Source organism: Scyliorhinus canicula, chromosome 2 (assembly GCF_902713615.1).
Source record: "Scyliorhinus canicula chromosome 2, sScyCan1.1, whole genome shotgun sequence".
Classification (NCBI taxonomy): domain Eukaryota; kingdom Metazoa; phylum Chordata; class Chondrichthyes; order Carcharhiniformes; family Scyliorhinidae; genus Scyliorhinus; species Scyliorhinus canicula.
The window spans coordinates 134,337,636-134,350,936 of NC_052147.1; the positions used below are offsets into that span (position 1 = coordinate 134,337,636).

The 13,301-nt window shown below is 46.7% G+C and overlaps 1 protein-coding gene across 2 annotated transcripts in view; it reads left to right on the forward strand.

The window, feature by feature from the left end:
- LOC119958485 overlaps positions 1 to 13,301 on the forward strand; it is a 705,387-nt gene that overhangs the window by 631,654 nt on the left and 60,432 nt on the right. The gene's annotated exons all lie outside the window — the stretch shown is intronic.

Here is a 13,301-nt window from a genome sequence, read left to right on the forward strand (position 1 = left end):
TATTAAGGATATGGAAGCCTGTGATAACGTAGGAGGAAGTTTCCCCTTATCTCTTGCCTCATTGTATGCCCTAACCAGCAAGGGCCCCAGCTCCCCAGAAAACTTCTCAGAAAATTCCACCGGGAACCCATCTGGGCCCGGGGCCTTCACTGCCTGCATCGTCCCATACCCTCTATCACCTCCACCAGACCAATGGGTGTCCCCAGTCCTTCTTCCAGGCCCTCCTCCACTTTGGGGATCCCGAACCCCTCCAGAAATCACCGGATTCCCTCTCCCCCGGCCGGGGATCCAATTTATATAACCTCTTATAGAATTCCTCAAAGACCCCATTCACCCCTACCAGGTCCAAAACCACTCTTCCCCTCCCGTCCTTCACCTTTCTGATCTCCCTCGCCGCCTCCTGCTTCCTAAGTTGTTGAAGCAGCATCCTACTAGCCTTCTCCCCATATTCATACAATGCCCCCCAGCCCTTTGTAACCGTCCCACTGCCTTACCCGTAGACACCAGCCCGAAATTCATCTGGAACTTCCGCCACTCCTTCAACAACACTGCCTCCAGAGCCTGTGGGTACCTCCTATCCACCCACAGGATCTCATCCACCAGCCTAGCCATCTCTGCCTGTCCATCCTGTCCTTTTGCGCCTGTATCGATATATACTCCCCCCTGGCCACTGCCTTAAGTGCCGAAACTTCACCCATATCATTCAGCTCCACATAACCCCGAATAGCAGCCCTCATCTGCTCACGCACCAACCACCTCATCCGCTAGCAACCCCACATGAATTCTCCACTGCGGACGCTGCCCACCCCGCCCCCCCCCCCCCAGGTCCACTTGCAAGTCCACCCAATGAAGCGCATAGTCAAAGACCACAATTGCCGAATATCCCGTGTCAGCCACCCCCCCACCACAAAGTAATTGATCCGCAAGTACAACCTGTGCACATGGGAGAAGTACTAAATTTCTTCGCCCTCCCTAAGCTCAACTGGTTCACCCCCCCCCCCCCCCCCACCCCCAAGTTCCTTTGCCACTGCCAATGCCATCCCCGACCACGGATTTGATCAGTCCAATCTTGACTCGATACCCATATCCCGTACCAGCCTCCCCGAACAGGCGGCGGAATGTGGCGACTAGGGGCTTTTCACAGTAACTTCATTGAAGCCTACTCGTGACAATAAGCGATTTTCATTTCATTTCATATAAAAGACCCCCCCCCCCCCCATAATCAGCCGGTGTGAGTCCAGGTACGGGATCTTCCCCAACACCCGCCTCATGAATTCGACATTGTCCCAATTTGAGGCATAAACGTTCACGAGGACCACTGGCATCCCCTCCAGCTTCCCACTTACCATCATGAACCTTTTCCCCAAATCTGCTACTATATTCCCCACCTCAAACGCTACCCACTTATTTATCAGCATCACCACCCCCCGCGTCTTCATATCCAATCCTGAGTGAAAGACTTGCCCTATCCACCCTTTTCTTAGCTTAGTCTGGTCCCCGATCCACTTGTAAAAATGCCACATTCGCCTTTAGGCTCTTCAAGTGCACAAGCATATGCGATTGTTGGTCTCTTTGTAATCTTGTCTCAGTAATCACCACCACATCATATCTTCTCTATTTGTGCTGCTAACTTTCATTAGATGGTGAAATTTTCATTTTCTTCAAGAAATGCAAAATATTTTCCAATGATATCGTATAGATTCTGACGACTGTGGATAGTGTACACTAGAGGTGCGGCTATGAAGGAAACATGAGTGGTATTGGGTTAGAATAGCTGATCGGAGGGGACATTGGTTGGCATAGGGGTGTGATGAAGGTAAGAAAAGTGAGAGGTGATGTTAGGGGATCTTTAATCACTGTTGGAGGCCAGGATACTGTGTTTGAGCACCCAGGTGGGCCTAATTCCTCATGAAAAGACAACAATGAATTTTGAAGCCAGCCACAAAGGTACGTTGGGCAGGTTTCCTGAGCTCAGAGGAAGGTTCAGCGTTAAAAAGATATTTCAGGCATTGGGTGCAGTCCCCACCATTATGTATCCCTCACCTTAGTTAGGCCACACTTGGAGTATAGTGTTCAATTCTGGTCACCACACTACCAGAAGGATGTGGAGGTGTTAGAGAGGGTGCAGAAGAGATTTACCAGGATGTTGCCTGGTATGGAGGGCATTAGGTATGAGGAGCGGTTGAATAAACTCGGTTTGTTCTCACTGGAACGACGGAGGTTGAGGGGCGACCTAATAGAGGTATACAAAATTATGAGGGGCATAGACAGAGTGGATAGTCAGAGGCTTTTCCCCAGGGTAGAGGGGTAAATTACTAGGGGGCATAGGTTTAAGATGTGAGGGGCAAGGTTTAGAGTAGATGTACGAGGCAAGTTTTTTACACAGAGGGTAGTGGGTGCCTGGAACTCGCTGCCGGAGGAGGTGGTGGAAGCAGGGACGATAGTGACATTTGAAATGAAAAATGAAAATCACTTATTGTCACAAGTAGGCTTCAATGAAGTTACTGTGAAAAGCCCCTAGTCGCCACATTCCGGCGCCTGTCCGGGGAGCCTGGTACAGGGATCGAACCGTGCTGCTGGCCTGCTTTAAAAGCCAGCGATTTAGCCTGGTGAGCTAAACCAGCCCCATTTAAGGGGCATCTTGACAAATACATGACTAGGATGGGAATAGAGGGATACGGACCCAGGAAGTGTAGAAGATTGTAGTTTAGTCGGGCAGCATGGTCGGCACGGGCTTGGAGGGTCGAAGGGCCTGTTCCTGTGCTGTACTTTTCTTTGTTCTTTTTGTTCTTTATGCATGTGAAAAATGACCCATAGAATGGAAAAGACAACAACAAATGCTCTAAATATTGCTACAGTAAACAGCCTACATGAGTGTGATCTGTTTCCAAGCATAGCTGAAGAATAATTACCTGGATAGTGGGTGGGAGGGGGGCGGCGGGCGGTGGTTGAATGAGGCTTTACAAGCAACATAGCAGCTTGAGCTAGGAACTGATAAAAGCTCATCATCACCTCTGCTGGCTTGAGGATTAAACAGTTATCCTTCACTGGACTTCAACACTTCTGTTTTAGAGGTGTGAACCTCAAGCAAGTACCTCAGCTGTTCTATTAGGAGGCTATTCCTAATTACTGTATTTAACAATAATTAACACTCCTATATTAAGAGTCAGATTGACTATTTAAAAGATGTCATACACCATCAGTCACAGGAATTACCTTCGAAACTACTAGTGCAATTATAATATATGCACAACTGCACAGCGCAGTTCAGTGCCACAGCTACATTAAAGCAAGAGAAACACATTTTTAAACACTTCAGTGTTTGTTTGACAGAAAGATAAGCTTGATTCCAATTATTCACTGCTGCAGTCTCCAGTCCCCATAAATTATAAAATCTTGCTTCATTTAGGAAGATTATATAATCGGAAGGGTAAATCAGTGTAGGGTAACCATTGCCATTTTAGAAGCTTGACTGCTATTTCCATGAGTTCTGACTGCAAGACACTGAACAAGCTAACATGGAGGTGGTAACCTAGAAAATGGATTGCACATGGAAATAGTTGAGTAGGGGACAAGATTTGCCCTACTTGTACCTGTTAGTGTTGACTCAAGACAACACAATATGTATTGTGCGTGCTTGTTATGACCATTCAGGCACAGAGCCAGCACTATTTACTATCAGCACACTGCTTTGAACGTTGGATAATGGGTCTCCAACTGCAGGTAGGCAGCATCTTTTAAAGCAGTACAGCACTCTGGCTGCTTAGTCCAGAGAAACACTTGGAAGGAGGGAAGTGGAGGCAAGACCTGCAGATTGTACCTCCATTTTTTATGATAATGCTTTGCAGGTCAGACAATACACAGAAGGGGGATCCGTTTCTCTCCCAGGAGGCAGAAAGCCTTCCAGGCACCAATTCTGCAGGTAATGGGAAGAGATGGCAAAGGAAATAAATGGCAGGAGATTAGTTCCAAGGACATGGTTGCAATGACCTCACCACAGTTGTCAAGTTAAGGGCACTGTTCCCTTACACTCTTCTCAAAGCTCCACTAATAATAATAATCTTTATTAGTGTCACAAGTAGGCTTACATTAACACTGCAGTGAAGTTACTGTGAAAATCCTCTAGTCGTCACATTCCAGCGCTTGTTCAGGTACACTGAGGGAGAATTCAGAATGTCCAATTCACCTAACAAGCAAGTCTTTCGGGATTTGTGGGAGGAAACCAGACCACCCGGAGGAAACCCACAGAGACGGGGAGAACATGCAGATTCTGCACAGACAGTGATCCAAGCTGGGATTCGAACATGGGATCCTGGCGCTGTGATGCAACAGTGTTAACCACTGTGCCACCCATCTACCACAGTCCATGAAGGAAAGCAGCTCCAATTTGTGTCATGGCTTCATGCAGAGCATGGTAATCATTCTGTCCAAAATGAATTGAGTGGTCAATCCCATGGTTAATAGGAACCAAAGCAGCAGGTCAGCATGTGAGGAGAAGGTAGAGCTTCTTAGGATTAACAGGAAGTGTTCAGTCTAACAACTATGGAGGGGAAAAGAAACATAAAAAAATCAAACTGTAAGGTGGCTGTGGGAGTGAAAATTGGGGATGCGGCAGAGTGTTATCAGAGGTTAATAAAGGAGGTCAGAATGTGTGAAAAGCGTAATGCTTTCCTGCAAGGGAAAGACAAATCAGTCGCACATATTTAAAAACCATGGGCCTAAATGCACACAGTATTCGGAATAAGGTCAATGAGCTGACAGCACAAATAGAGACAAATTGGTATGATTTGGTGGGGATTACTGAAACAGGGTTGCAGGGGGACCAGGAATGGGAGTTGAATGTCCAAGGGTACTCAGTATTCCGAAAGGATAGACAGGATGAAACAAGAGGTGGAGTTGCTTTATTGGTAAAAGATGGCATCAAGGCTGTATTAAGAAATGATATTGGCACTAAGGGCCAAAATGTTGAATTGATCGATGTGGATATAAAAAGCAAGGGGAAGAGCTCCTTGCTAGGAGTAATTTATTGTCCTCAGAGCCTTCTAAAGTGGGGCATAGTATAAACCAAGAAATAATGAGGGCTTGTGAGAAGGGCACAATGGTAATCATGGGTGATTTTAATATGCATCTTGACAAGATTAATCAAATTGGCAAGGGTAACCTCGAGGGAAATTTCATAAGAGCATATGAGGGATTGTTTCTTCGAGCAATACGTTATGGAGCCAACCAGAGAGCAGACTATTTTAGATTCAGTATTATGTAATAAAAAAGGTTTGATCAATAGTCTTGTCATTAACGATCCTCTTGGAAGGAGTGTCTTGCTAGAGTTATACAGGGCCTTGGTGAGGCCACACCTTGAGTATTGTGTGCAGTTTTGGTCTCCTAGTTTGAGGAAGGAAATTCTTGCTATTGAGGATGTCCAGCAAAGGTTTACCAGATTAATTCCCCGGATGGTAGGACTGATGGTAGGATGGAGTTCAGAAGATTAAGAGAGGATCTCATAGAAACATATAAAATCCTGATGGGACTGGACAGGGTAGATGTGGAAAGAATGTTTCTGATGTTGAGGATGTGGTCATAGCCCAAGAATGAGTGGCAAGCCATTCAGCATGAGATGAGGACGAGCGTCTTCTCTCAGAGAGTTGTGAACTTGTGGAATTCTCTACCACAGAAACCTGTTGGGGCCAGCTCGTTGGATATATTCAAGAGGGAGCTGGACGTGGTCCGTGCATCTAAAGGGCTCAAGGTGTCTGGAGAGAAAGTGGGAGTGGGATATTGAATTTGCATGATCAGCCATGATCATATTGAATTGTGGTGCAGGCTCGAAGGGCAGAATGGCCTACTCCTGCACCTATTTTCTATGATTCTATGTTTCTTTCAGTGATCACAGCATGCTAGAATTTCAAATTCAGATTGAGCGAGAGAAGACAGAGTAGATACTAAAGTTTTAGAGTTGGGCAGAGGTAATTTTACAGGCCTGAGGAAAGAGTTGATCCAAGTAGACTGGGTACAGATAATTGAGGGTAGGCCAGTTGAGGGACAATGGCAAATGTTCAGGGAGATATGAAACATCACTCAACTAAAGTTCATACCTGAGAAAAAGAGGAGTTGTAAAAGGTAGAAAAAAGTTCCATGGCTAAACAAGGAAGTCAAGGAAAGCATAAAATAAACATTAGGGCATACCATAGTGCAAAAGCTAGTGGTCAACTGGAGGGTTGGGAGAACTTTAAGGTTCAGCAAAAGGATCCTAAAAATAAATCAAAAGAGCTAAGGTGAACTATGGAAGGAAACTAGCAGAAAACATAAACACTGCTATCGAAAGCTTCTGTAAGTATAAAAGAGGAAAAGAATAACTAAAGTAAATATTAGTCCTTTAGAGGACGATACTGGTGAGGTAATAATCGTGAACACAGAGATGGTAGAGGCTCTGAACCAATATTTTGGGCGTGATTCTCCGCACCCCACGCCGGGTGGGAGAATCGCGGGAGGGCCGGGCGAATCACGCCACGCCGCCCTGACACACCCTGTAATTTCCCCCCCCCCCCCAAAACGGCGTGTTGCATTTTGTGACAGGCCGCTCGGAGAATCGCCGCTCGCCGTTTCTCACGCAACCGGCGATTCTCCGGCCCGGATGAGCCGAGCGTCCTGCCGAACCCGACCGGTTCACGCCGGCGCCAACCACACGTGGTCGCTGCCGGTGTGAACAGCGCACGACCGGTGAGTGTGGGGCCTGTGGGGGGGCGGAGGGAGGATCGAGCACCACGGGCGTGCTCAGCAGATGTCTGGCCCGCGATCGGTGCCCACCGATCGTCGGGCCAGCGTCTCTAAAAGACGCACTCTTTTCCCTCCGCCGCCCTGCAAGATCAAGCCGCCATGTCTTGTGGGGCAGCGGAGGTGAAGACGGCAACTGCGCATGCGTGGGTTGGCGCCAACCTTGATGCATGTGCAGCTGACGTCACTTCGGCGGCGCCGGCGGCATCATTCCCGCCGCGCAGCTTTGACGCAAGCGTCAAGGCCCAGCACGTGGAATTCACGCGCCGCCGCTCCTAGCCCCCTGGGGGCGGGGGGGGGGGAGAGAATAGGGGGCGAGGAGCGGCCTCCGACGCCGGAGTGAAACACTCCGGGTTTCACTCCGGCGTCGGCTGTTTGTCTCCCTTTGGGAGAATTACGCCCTTTGCCTCTATCTTCAAGGCAGAAGATACTAAATAATTTCCAAAAACTACAGTTAAAGCAGAGAAATGTGTGCAATAACCATCACTAAGGAGATGGTATTGAATAAACTGATGGGATTAAGGGTATATAAGTGTCTGGAACCTGATGGCCTGCACCCTAGGATATTAAGGGAGATGGCAGCGGAGATATTGGATGCATTGGTTATGATAGTTCAGAATTCCCTTGATTCTGGAAGGGTCCCGGTGGATTGGAAACACGTTTTTGTGATGCCCTCATTCAAAATGGGAGTTGGGCAAAAAGTAAGAATCTATAGACCGGTTAGCTTGACCTCTGTGGTGGGGAAGTTGCTGGAATCAATCATTAAGGAGGAGATAACTGAACATTTGGAAAGACAAAGCTCAATCCACCATTTTCAGCATGGTTTTATAAAGGGTAAGTCACGCTTGACAAACTTGCTCGAGTTATTTGAGGACGTAACCAGCAAGGTGGATAATGGGGAACCTGTGTATGTGGTATATCTAGACTTTCAGAAGGCACTTGATAAGGGGCTGCATAAAAGACTGATCCAGAAAATGAAATCACAGAGGATTGGGGGTAGAGTACTAGATTGGATTGAAGATTAGCAGACTGACAGAAAGAAGAGGTCGGGATAAATGGATCCTTCTCTGGTTGGCGACCTGTAACCATCAGGGCGATGCAGGTATTAGTCCTTGGACGTCAATTGTTTACAATTGATATAAATGATCTGCAAGCCAGGGCAGAGAGTAATATAGCAAAATTTGTGGATGATACTAAAATAGGGGGGAAAGCAGGTAGTGAGTGATGAGGAGATAAAGATTTTACAGACAGATATAGAAAGGCTAGATTAGGCCAAAGTTTGGCAGATGGAGTTTAATGTAGATAAAGTTGTCCATTTTGGCCGAAAAAGTAGAAAGGCAAATTGTTATCGAAATGGAAAGTAGATTCAAGATGCACCTGGGCAGAGAGATCTGGGTGTCTTTGTTCAGAAATCACAGAAAGTCGGTATGAGGTACAGCATGTAATTAAAAAGACAATGGAATGTGAGCATTTATTGCAAGAGGACTGGAGTATAAAATAAATGGGTGTTGTTGCAATTGTCTAAGGTGTTGGCGAGACCACATCTGGAGTATCGTGTCCACTTTTGGTCTCCTCATTTGAGGAAGGATGTGGTGGCATTGAAAGCAGTTCAGAGGAGGTTCACCAGATTGATTCTGGGATGAAGGGGTTGACGTATGAGGAGAGATTAAACAGTTTGGGTTTATACTCACTGGAGTTCAAAAGAATGAGAGGGGATCTAATCAAGGTGTATGAAATACTAAATGGGATTGATAAAGTAAACATAGACCAAATGCCTCCTTGTGGGGCAATCTAGGATGAGGTCATGGATATAGTTTGAGAGGCGGTAGATTTAGAACTGAGATGAGGAGGAACTACTTCTCGCAGAGGGTGATGAATTTGTGGAACTCGCTGCCCTATGGTGCAGTGGAATCTGAGTCATTTAATAATTTCAAGAAGATATATTTCTGATTGTAAACAAACGGGGCTAAAGGGATATGGGCAACAGGTGTGGAAGTGGATTTGAGACCAGAAAGTGATCAGCCATAGATTTACAGTGAGGAAGGGAGCCATTCAGCCAGGTTTGCACCGGCCCTTGGAAAGAGCACCCTACCCAAGCCCACACCTCCACCCCATCCCCTTAATCCAGCAACCCCATAACGCAGCAACACCACCCAACCTTTTTGGACACTAAGGGAAATTTAGCATGGCAATCCACCTAACCTTTACATCTTTGGAGTGTGGGAGGAAACCGGAGCACCCGGATAAAATCCACTCTGACATGGGGAGAAGTGCAAACTCCACACATAGTGACCCAAGCCAGGAATCGAACCCGAGATGCTGGAGCTGTGAAGCAACTGTGCTACCCAATGTGCTATCGTGCCATGACCTGATTGAATGGGGCTGGTTTAGCTCACCAGGCTAAATCGCTGGCTTTTAAAGCAGACCAAGCAGGCCAGCAGCACGGTTCGATTCCCGTACCAGCCTCCCCGGACAGGCGCTGGAATGTGGCGACTAGGGGCTTTTCACAGTAACTTCATTGAAGCCTACCAGTGACAATAAGCGATTTTCATTTTAGGGCAGCACGGTAGCATGGTGGTTAGCATAAATGCTTCACAGCTCCAGGGTCCCAGGTTCGGTTCCCGGCTGGGTCACTGTCTGTGCGGAGTCTGCACGTCCTCCCCGTGCGTGCGTGGGTTTCCCCCGGGTGCTCCGGTTTCCTCCCACAGTCCAAAGATGTGCGGGTTAGGTGGATTGGCCATGCTAAAAATTGCCCGTAGTGTCCTTAAAAGTAAGGTTTGGGGGGGGGGGGGGGGGGGGGGGTTGGGTTACGGGTATAGGGTGGATACGTGGGTTTGAGTAGGGTGATCATTGCTCGGCACAACATCGAGGGCCGAAGGGCCTGTTCTGTGCTGTACTGTTCTATGTTCTATGAATGGCGGAGCCGGCTCAAAGGACTGAGTTGCCTACTTCTGCTCCTAATTCCTATGTTCCATCAGTACAACTGTGGCATTCACCAACATAATGCACCCCCTGACAACTCTCAAAGCTGTCATAAAAGCATAGATAGCTATCATTATGGATTCTGTAGCCAGGTCCTCAATACCCAGAGCTGTTCAACGTCACGTATCACTGCCATCAATCACTGTCACCTATCACTGTCCTGAAAGCAATGTCAACAGCCTTCTACATCCCGTTATAGCCACTTGGATACTTTGTAGGATTACCAGGATAGGGAAAAGAGTACAAAGACAGGCATTATGAGCTTGCAAAAAGACAATTTATGATTATTTCTGTTCATTGTTGGAATTAAGATGTTTGGTAAATTAGTTTTTATTCTGGATTTGATGGTGTTTAGGTAAAATGTTGTTTTTCTAGCTGCTGTCTCGGAGCTCTGACTGCTAGGGGCTTTCTCATCTTCCTCCTCTTCCTGATTCTGCTGGTGTTGGTGTAATCTATGGTACCTTGCATCCTGTGGAAGCCTGCAATATGAGAGACTAGTATTCTCTTGTTCTGCTTCGTTATGTCCATAGGGAGTGGGATGCCAATGTTTCTCCTGGTAGGGAGCCTTGGTATCATCCTTGATACAGCTATGGACTCTGTGATATGCCACAGATGTCACCTGCTGCAAACTGAAAAGAGCCCATGGTATAAATGTTTAAGGGGCACAGGCAGTTATGGTCCATGCTCTGTGGATGTTGCAGATAAGCAACAATCTCCTTGAGGTAGGAAACGTGCTCCTTGCAAACATGTTGTGGACATAGTCTCCTGCACAGCGCATTCCTCCTCCAGCTGTCACAGCTGCTCCTGCTCTCTGCTGTTTTCCTTACTTTGAAGGCAGCTCCACCTGCCACTGTATTCAGACCAAGTATAAAGTAGCTAAAAACAGTCCAACACCAGGGTGTCTCAGCAGTTAACCTTAGCTTTCCAGAGTCAGAAAACATGCCAAAAGCATAGACCGAGCAGTTGGAAATGACAAACTTACTGTTAAATCCCTTTCAATAGTGTGAGGAACAAAAACCTCCGCTGTATAATTTTTAATAAAATATATAGAGATATGCTCATTACTATCTCTAAAAATTTAAAATGGGCAAAGACCTAGAATGACCGAATTGATGTCTGTCTGTGACCCCAAACAAAAGCGGTTACATGGCAGGAGAAGAAAACTCACACATCTTTAGCCCTGAAGAGACACTGATGCCCGCCTGTGACGTGCAAAGACCAAATTCAAAAGAGCTATGCAAAGGCCATCTGCATTTAATAATCCAGGCTGGCCAGACTGATCATCTGCTAAGACAAAGGACCTCGCAAACTTTCTTTCAATTCTTCATGATTAAGACATTTAATAATCATGGAAATTCAGACATGAAATGCATGTCCTTTGTCAATACAGTGTGGAGAGATGGGAGTCATGTAACATGGGCTTGTGGAATCAATAATATTGGCTTGCTCAACTGCACAGTCTCAGCCTCCTTTTAATAATAATAATAACAATAATAACCTTTATAAGTGTCACAAGCAGGCTTACATTAACATTGCAATTAAGTTACTGAGAAAAGCCCCTGGTCGCCACATTCTGGTGCCTGTTTGGGCACACTGAGGTAAAATTCAGAATGTCCAATTCACCCAACAGCACATCTTTCCGGAGCTAACCGACGCAGACAGTGGGAGAATGTGAAACTCCGCCCAAACACTGACCCAAGGTGGGAATCGAACTTGGGTCCGTGGCGCTGTGAAGCAACAGTGTTAACCACTGTGCTACCTTCACCATCTGACGAGCAATCTCACAGACAAAGAGATCTGGCCAAGGTTGAACATCTGGCCCCATCCACATTACTTCTACTGGAAATTCTGTGCAACAAGACTGATTCATCTCTGCATGTCTATCTCATTGTGTTAAGTTAACATGACTGGAAAAATGAATTATCCAGCTCACAACATACATGAAGGAATACCTTCCTTTGATTCTGGACTTTCAAACCCACATGAAACGATATTTATTTTCTCTGTGATCTTTGCACAGTAAATCTTTCTTTCCCTATTCCATTTTCTTCTGTATGAATGTAAAGGGAGCAAATTGTATCCTCCTGCATTCTGAGTGTGTGCAAATAAACTAAACCTTTGAGTTAATATTATCTCTTGTTTGCTGTGGAGTTATTGATAGAAAATTGGATCACACCAAAACTGAGGTATTCGGAAATACTTCACCCTTATTAAGCAGGATGCAAATTAAAACATCATCCTGTTTACAGAAGGATGGTGAGAGGAGAAATTAGTACTGTTTAAATGCATGCTATTCAACTCAACTATTACTTGTGCTTGGTAAGTTCTGTTGTAGTGTGTCTTGAAGAGATAGGACCATGACATCAGTGGACAGGAAGTGTGTTATGCAATCCAGTTTTAGTTTCTCTTCTGCTTTTAAGCAGACCACTGCACAGACAACTCTACTCATGTGCCTTCAAGACTCATCCCCATGTGCCTGGTCTCAATCAGTGAACCCACACGTGTTCTCTCAATCCCTTATGAGTGATTGATGCCTTTACATCATTATATAAACACAAGCTCCACATTCTCACTACTCTCTGAAAGGGGAAAGTGATTCTCCTGAATCCCCTATTGAATTTGTTGGTGACCTGAGTGCGGCCGCAGCGCGAAGAGCTCCCGCCGGTGGACGATTTCGGGGAAATCCCCAAGTTTCGACGCACCACTGACTACCGTCGGTCTTTGGGACCGTCGTGAGCAGCCAGCGGGGCCGGTTTAAGAACCGGTGAAGAACCCTGCGCGGGTGTTGGAGCGGCGGGGGCTGAGGTCCTGGGCCCAGTGCGGCGTCAGGGCCAGAGCAACGGGGGCGGAGCTACGAGGCGGCTGAGGAAGCAGGCCCGAGTCCAGGACACCATGTAAGTGCGGTGTCCCACAACGGATGGCTACCACCTAGGAGGAAGAAAGAACAAAGAAGAACAAAGAAACTTACAGCACAGGAACAGGCCCTTCGGCACTCCCAGCCTGTGCCGATCCAGATCCTTTATCTAAACCTGTCTCCTATTTTCCAAGGTCTACTTCCCTCTGTTCCCCGCCCGTTCATATACCTGTCTAGATGCTTCTTAAATGATGCTATCGTGCCCGCCTCCACCACCTCTGCTGGTAAAGCGTTCCAGGAACCCACCACCCTCTGCATAAAAAACTTTCCATGCACATCTCCCTTAAACTTTCCCCCTCATCGTGACCCCTTGTAACTGACACCCCCACTCTTGGGAAAAGCTTGTTGCTATCCACCCTGTCCATACCTCTCATAATTTTGTAGACCTCAATCAGGTCCCCCCTCAACCTCCGTCTTTCCAACGAAAACAATCCTAATCTACTCAACCTTTCTTCATAGCTAGCACCCTCCATACCAGGCAACATCCTGGTGAACCTCCTCTGCACCCTCTCCAAAGCATCCACATCCTTCTGGTAATGTGGCGACCAGAACTGCACACAGTATTCCAAATGTGGCTGAACCAAAGTCCTATACAACTGTAACATGACCTGCTGACTCTTGTACTCAATACCCC